This window comes from Capsicum annuum, chromosome 5 (genome assembly GCF_002878395.1).
Source record: "Capsicum annuum cultivar UCD-10X-F1 chromosome 5, UCD10Xv1.1, whole genome shotgun sequence".
NCBI lineage: Eukaryota > Viridiplantae > Streptophyta > Magnoliopsida > Solanales > Solanaceae > Capsicum > Capsicum annuum.
In genome coordinates, this window is record NC_061115.1 from 192020239 (window position 1) to 192025952 (window position 5714).

At 37.3% G+C, this 5714-nt stretch overlaps 1 non-coding gene across 1 annotated transcript; it reads left to right on the forward strand.

Annotated features, from left to right (window-relative positions):
- The first annotated feature begins 401 nt into the window (after positions 1 to 401).
- Positions 402 to 508, forward strand: LOC124899018. Its single transcript, XR_007056157.1, has one exon. It is a non-coding gene; the product is annotated as a small nucleolar RNA R71 (small nucleolar RNA).
- The last annotated feature ends 5206 nt before the right edge of the window (positions 509 to 5714 follow it).

The window sequence follows — 5714 nt, forward strand, 5'->3', positions numbered from 1 at the left end:
GTAGTTGACTGAATCTCGATTAACAGAACATGCATCTGCTTTATGCTCATTGCTTTCACAAATTTCACACCATGCATATACCTGTTGAACTACATTTGTTGTGGCTGCTGATTGAGTTGTACCCCACTTTAACTTAAGATGAGTAGTCATATGATTCTGCATTACTGCAATCTGAGCTTGTAAAGTAGTAAACTGATCAACCTACAAACCCCTGCAACTTTATTGGGAGCATTTCTTGAGTCTGTATGCCAATCAGGATTACCTTGTGTAATTCGATTCAGCAAGATATATAATTCTTCATGTGTTTTCTCCAAAGCACGACCCCGACAACTAAATCCAAGAGAATTTTTGTATTAGACTCAAGGCCTTCTATAAATGTATTCACCAAAGCATTATTCGATTGATGGTGATGAGAAAAGCTTCTTAGCATGCCCTTAAATCTCTCCCAAGCTTGGTAGAGATTTTCTCCATCTTTCTGTCTGAAATATAATATCTCACTTCTTAATCGAGCCATTTTCTAAGATAGAAAAAATCGAATGAGGAACCTTCGAGAACATTCTTCCCATGTAGTGATGGAATGGTGTGGTTCAGCAAGTAACCATCTCTTTGCTTCCCCCAGTAGTAAAAAGGGAAGAATGTCAATCTGACATAATCAACACTCACATCTTCAGGAATATATGTGTTGCTTATCTCCAGGAAAGTTCATAAATGGTGCTGCGGATCCTCATATGAAAGTCTCTAAAATTATCTCGCAGATTTCAACAATTGCACCATATTTTGTTTTAATTTCCATCAACCTCCTTGTTCAAGCTTCAGGATACTGTTAGTCACAAGGTGCGTAAGTGGGATTTCCACTTCTCGAACAGGTCTAGCAACTATTTGAACAGGAACAGCTAGAGCTAGAACATTTCTAACATTTGGATTAGCAACTATAGGATCGAGTCTTTCTTCCATCGATTGAGCTCTTCGTCTTTGATGAAAAATCACTTCTGGTTCTGCAAAGGGCTCTACTAACTCTTTGTCTCTCGCCAGTCCAATATTCAGCTAAACCTGCACAATTTCATCCACAAAGATCAAGTGTTAACACTTAAACTAATGATCAAAAACTAAATATGATCAAAAACTAAAAATTAAAGCTATTTACTAATTCTATTTGATCCCCGACAATAGCGCCGAAAACTTGGTATGTCTCTACGCACACGCAAGTGTACGTGATCGTTAAAGTAATATAATAACTTAGGCAGTCAGATATCATTCCCTCAAGGATCAATAAACTAGAAATTTATTCAATCTTTATTGTAAGACAATTGAGTATTAAGTGTTTGATTGTTCAAGATTAATACGATTTTGTAAATAAAATTTAAATTACCACACAAGTAATAATTTATGATGACTAAAGCAAAGTAAGCAACGGTTGTAATCAATAATTAGGACAATTCCAGGGTTGAGGTATTTTGAACAATCATACAATTCTCTATTCTATTCACAGTCTAATTGGTTATCAGGTTGATGGTTCGCAAGGTTTATTCCAAAATCTTAGTCTCCCGACCTCAGATCTTCTATCTATTGAATGTTGTAACTACAACTCCCATAGAGTTACAACAAATCTTCTAGATTCATGAAGTTGTCTTCCTATAAGTGAACCAAGCAAGGCTTCTAGGTATATCCCTATTCTAGATGCTAATTCAAATTCCTTATTTTATAAAAGAATATGAACCTTGCTCCATAATTTCTTTGTTCTATCCTATGATTCTCCTTCGGGATTCACATAGAAATATAAATTTATTCTAATGATGACCAATCATTAGAATAGTAAGCTCAAGAAATAAAGAACAACCCATATGATAATCCAAAAAGAAACTATGAATAAGAATACTAAATAGTGCTCATGTTCTTAGCCTCAACCCCAGAAAAGGGGTGTTTAGCTACTCATGCTTGAATTAACCATCCAAAATAAGTAATAAATCATACCTAAATCAATCCTTGAAATAAAGAAACTCAAAGGAATGTTTATGAATCCTGAAAGAGAGAAATTTCTATTATTTCCGCCGCTACTCTGCTTGACAAAGTCCCCCTATATTATCTTGGATTTTTTGTTTTATAGTTAGGACAAAAATACTAAAAATATCCCTAATTTGTCCACCCGGCACGTCGCGCCATAACTAAGATTGCTATTTTCCATTAGAATCTGTGAAATCGTGGAGCTCAAGTATTCCCAAACAATTGTAAAATGCACCCTTACCATGACGTGCCACTATCGCGGTGAGCCACTGGATTGGGACAATTGTGAAATGATCATCCTCTGCAATGTGCTAAACCTTTAAGTCACCAAATCTGATAAACCAACTTTCTCTGCAATGCGGGGGTTTCTCTAACCTTTACTGGAATTTGACCATTGCTATTTTGTTGCTCATCACGATGCAAAGTGTCTTCAAATGAATCTTTTTCTCAACTTCCCTTTTTTAGCTTAATTTCAGTCCCTTGCATTCCGTCACTACTCTCATATCCTCGTTGTATCCAATTATGCACAATTCTTCATGATTTTGCACCTAAAATTACTAATCATATCCATTAGGCACAAGACGAAATAAAAGTTAAATTATACTTAAGAATTCATACAAAAGTTCTTAAACTACGTTCAAATCTGGGTGCATATTGGTACTTTGATCATATAAATATACCCATGATCAGATGGAATTCACTGGATAAGCTGTGACAGACCACTTGGTAGACCGTCAATTACCTGATGAACCGTCAGTTTATTCGTTGTAAGACTCTGAAAATAAGGACTTTCTGGATAAGGTCTGAAGGACTTACCGATGGACCATCGCATAATCTATGGACCATCATGATGACTGTCATGCAAAATATTTCACTACTTTGACCAGTTTTGTGTTGTGAACTCATTCTTTACTTTTTTTAGGTATTATAGAATGTAAACTATCATTGACCAGAGGTAGTGGCCAAGTACGAGAAAGACCCGAACCATCCAGGAGTGAGGAAGCACCAGCCTTCAATACTCGCCAAAGAGACCGTACACTTCCTACACTCTCTCATTCTAAAGAGAAGAGTCATAATAGCACCAGCAGTACTAGCTCGAGCCTCGACGAGGCAAGGGTAGTCACATCTCGTCCCAAGCCAGTTGAGGCCAAAACTGAGGCTACTAATATGAAGGTACAAACTGAAATGGCTGATGTTGAGACTGAGCCTGAGGATGCCAAATTGATTAGATGTAAGGATCCTTAAATAAGGGAGGAATTCAGATGGCAACTTGATGGAGCAAGGCAAAAGTTCTATGATGGGTTAGCACAGGCAGCAAGTAGGCCAATCAAAAGGCCATTCGCTAAGGAGTATTATATTGTAACAACAGAGTTCCATAAATATCCTGATTTGGAGCATCGTTTCAATGAGTACGAATATGCATGGATGAGTAAGCCTCCTAGATTATATAAGCTGGATTTGGTAAGGAAATTCTTTGCTAACTATTTGGTCTTGGCAGAAAAGAGTTTTCCAAAGGGCTCAAAGATTTCAGATTTGCCGAACAGGGAGTCTGTTCTAGTCTTAGGAGTTAAAATTGGCATATTAGCCCAAATATTTAATAGGATGCTATTTAGGCCAGACTATGAAGCCCCACCAGCTATTCTAGAACTCGAGTACCACCTACGTTCTGCATCCACCCAAAGACCCTTGTTGGCTGGATTGTCGACTAATGATGGTAATTTTTCTTGGGCAAAAAACCTATGTGAGGGAATAGTGAAGTCTTCCCTTAGCTTCAGACCTAAGTTTTGGTGGTCAGTGGTTTGATTAAGACTTATGCCAATCAGAGGTAAAGCTAATTTGTATAGTCACCGGGTTGTGCTTGTTGCTAGCTTAATTTCAGGACTAAAGATTAATTTTGGTTCGATCATTGCAGATAAGTTGTTCATGAGAGCACATAAGTTGTCCAGCGCATAACCATTCCCGTGTTTAATCATGGAGTTATGCAGGAAGGCAGGTGTGCCTCTAATTTATGGGCTAGATAATGAGGTCCAGAAGACGCATAGGCTGGATATTGAAGAGTCCAAGGATGACTCAAAGTTTAAAATGAGGGTTACTTAACCTCCAGCCTATCAGACCCAGTCAGCACAAGCACTAGATACCTCAGATATTACAATAGGTATACCATTACTGATTACCACTTATATACTACCTAATTATATGCCATCAAGCGTGTCTGTAGGGTCAGAATCTGCACCACCAATGGGTGGGGCAGAATTTGCAGAATATAGGTTGACGCAGGAAAACTTTGCCAAGTCTGTGAAATTACAAAAGAAATTCAAGATGCAGCTGGACACTTGGGCTGCAGAATTCAAGCCTTTTGTTGATAGAATTGTAGCTAAAAAATTCGTCCATTCTAAGACATTCAGATGAGGATGGATCACATGGAGGAACGAATTAACAAGAGACTGGATTCAATGTCCATACCAAACATGGCTAAGTTCATGTTAGAGTTTAATAAAGCATAAGAAAACATTGAAGAATATAAGAATAGGCAACTACTGCAGCTCATTTTTTATCCGACCTTGGTAATGAGTGATAAAGATGAAGGCATTGTTTATTTGATGGGAATACCATTGAAAGACAAGGGAAAGCAACAGGTAGATGAACGTGTCAAAAAGAAATCTTAAAAAAGAAGAAAGAGAGGCAATGACACTGGAGGAGTGTGAGCATTATGATCTGAAGAAAGCCTCAAAAAGATAGAGGACAGATGAAGAGAGCAAAAGAAATTAGATTCTGAAGGGAGAGTTTATGAGTACCCCCACCACCATGAGGGTCAACATTACAATAGGTGAGGACCCTGGAGCCTTACCATATTACATAGATGCCTCAGATGAATAAGAGGCATTATATTTCCCTCCTCTGTACATAAAATTTTATGCATTTAAGAAAAAAGCATGTATTATTCTTTGGGGGGATGTACTTGTACCATGGGGAGTTGTTTTGCTAATATCTTTTCCTACTATGTGCTATCTAGAAGAATCGGCATGTTTAGGATTATGTTTAGGATTGCACTTTTCTTTTTGTAAGTTCTATTTGTTATGTCTATTTAAAAAATAAAAGTGTCTTTTATTTCTGCATCTTGTTGTATATATGAATGATGAGTGATTTTTGCATAAAGCTATGAGCACGTAAGTGTGATTATTTACTCTAGTCATTAGACACATGTGAGCAACCTTCAGTGATTCTGTAACTGGCATTAATATGTGAGATGTGCATAAATCATGTGATGGAAATCCTTAGAGCAGTAGAATAAGTTTAACTCAGTTGCCTCTGTGTGTGTGATGATTTTTCTTTAGTTCTTGCATAGTATAGTGCTTAGAATTTGACCAGTTCATTGAGGTTGTCTTGTAGTTGATTCGATAGGTAGGATAGTAGGCCTCCTTGTTCATTTTGTCCACTTAGCCAAAATAATTAACCCCACAAAAAAATAATTTCCATATTTGAACCCTTGTTGAGCTTGTAGTAGTTTTCTTCATCACCAATAACCCAAATTAACTCTATTTAGGGTGTTAGCAACTAACTCGGGCACTGGTCCAATATTGGACATTGTGCACCTTAACTCAGGCAAAACACCTAAGTTGAGGGTGGCTATTGTCAAAATGTTGAGCATCTAACATAAAGTTGGTTCAGAACTTAGTTTTTAAAGAATTTGGCACTGATCTATTGAAGGTATT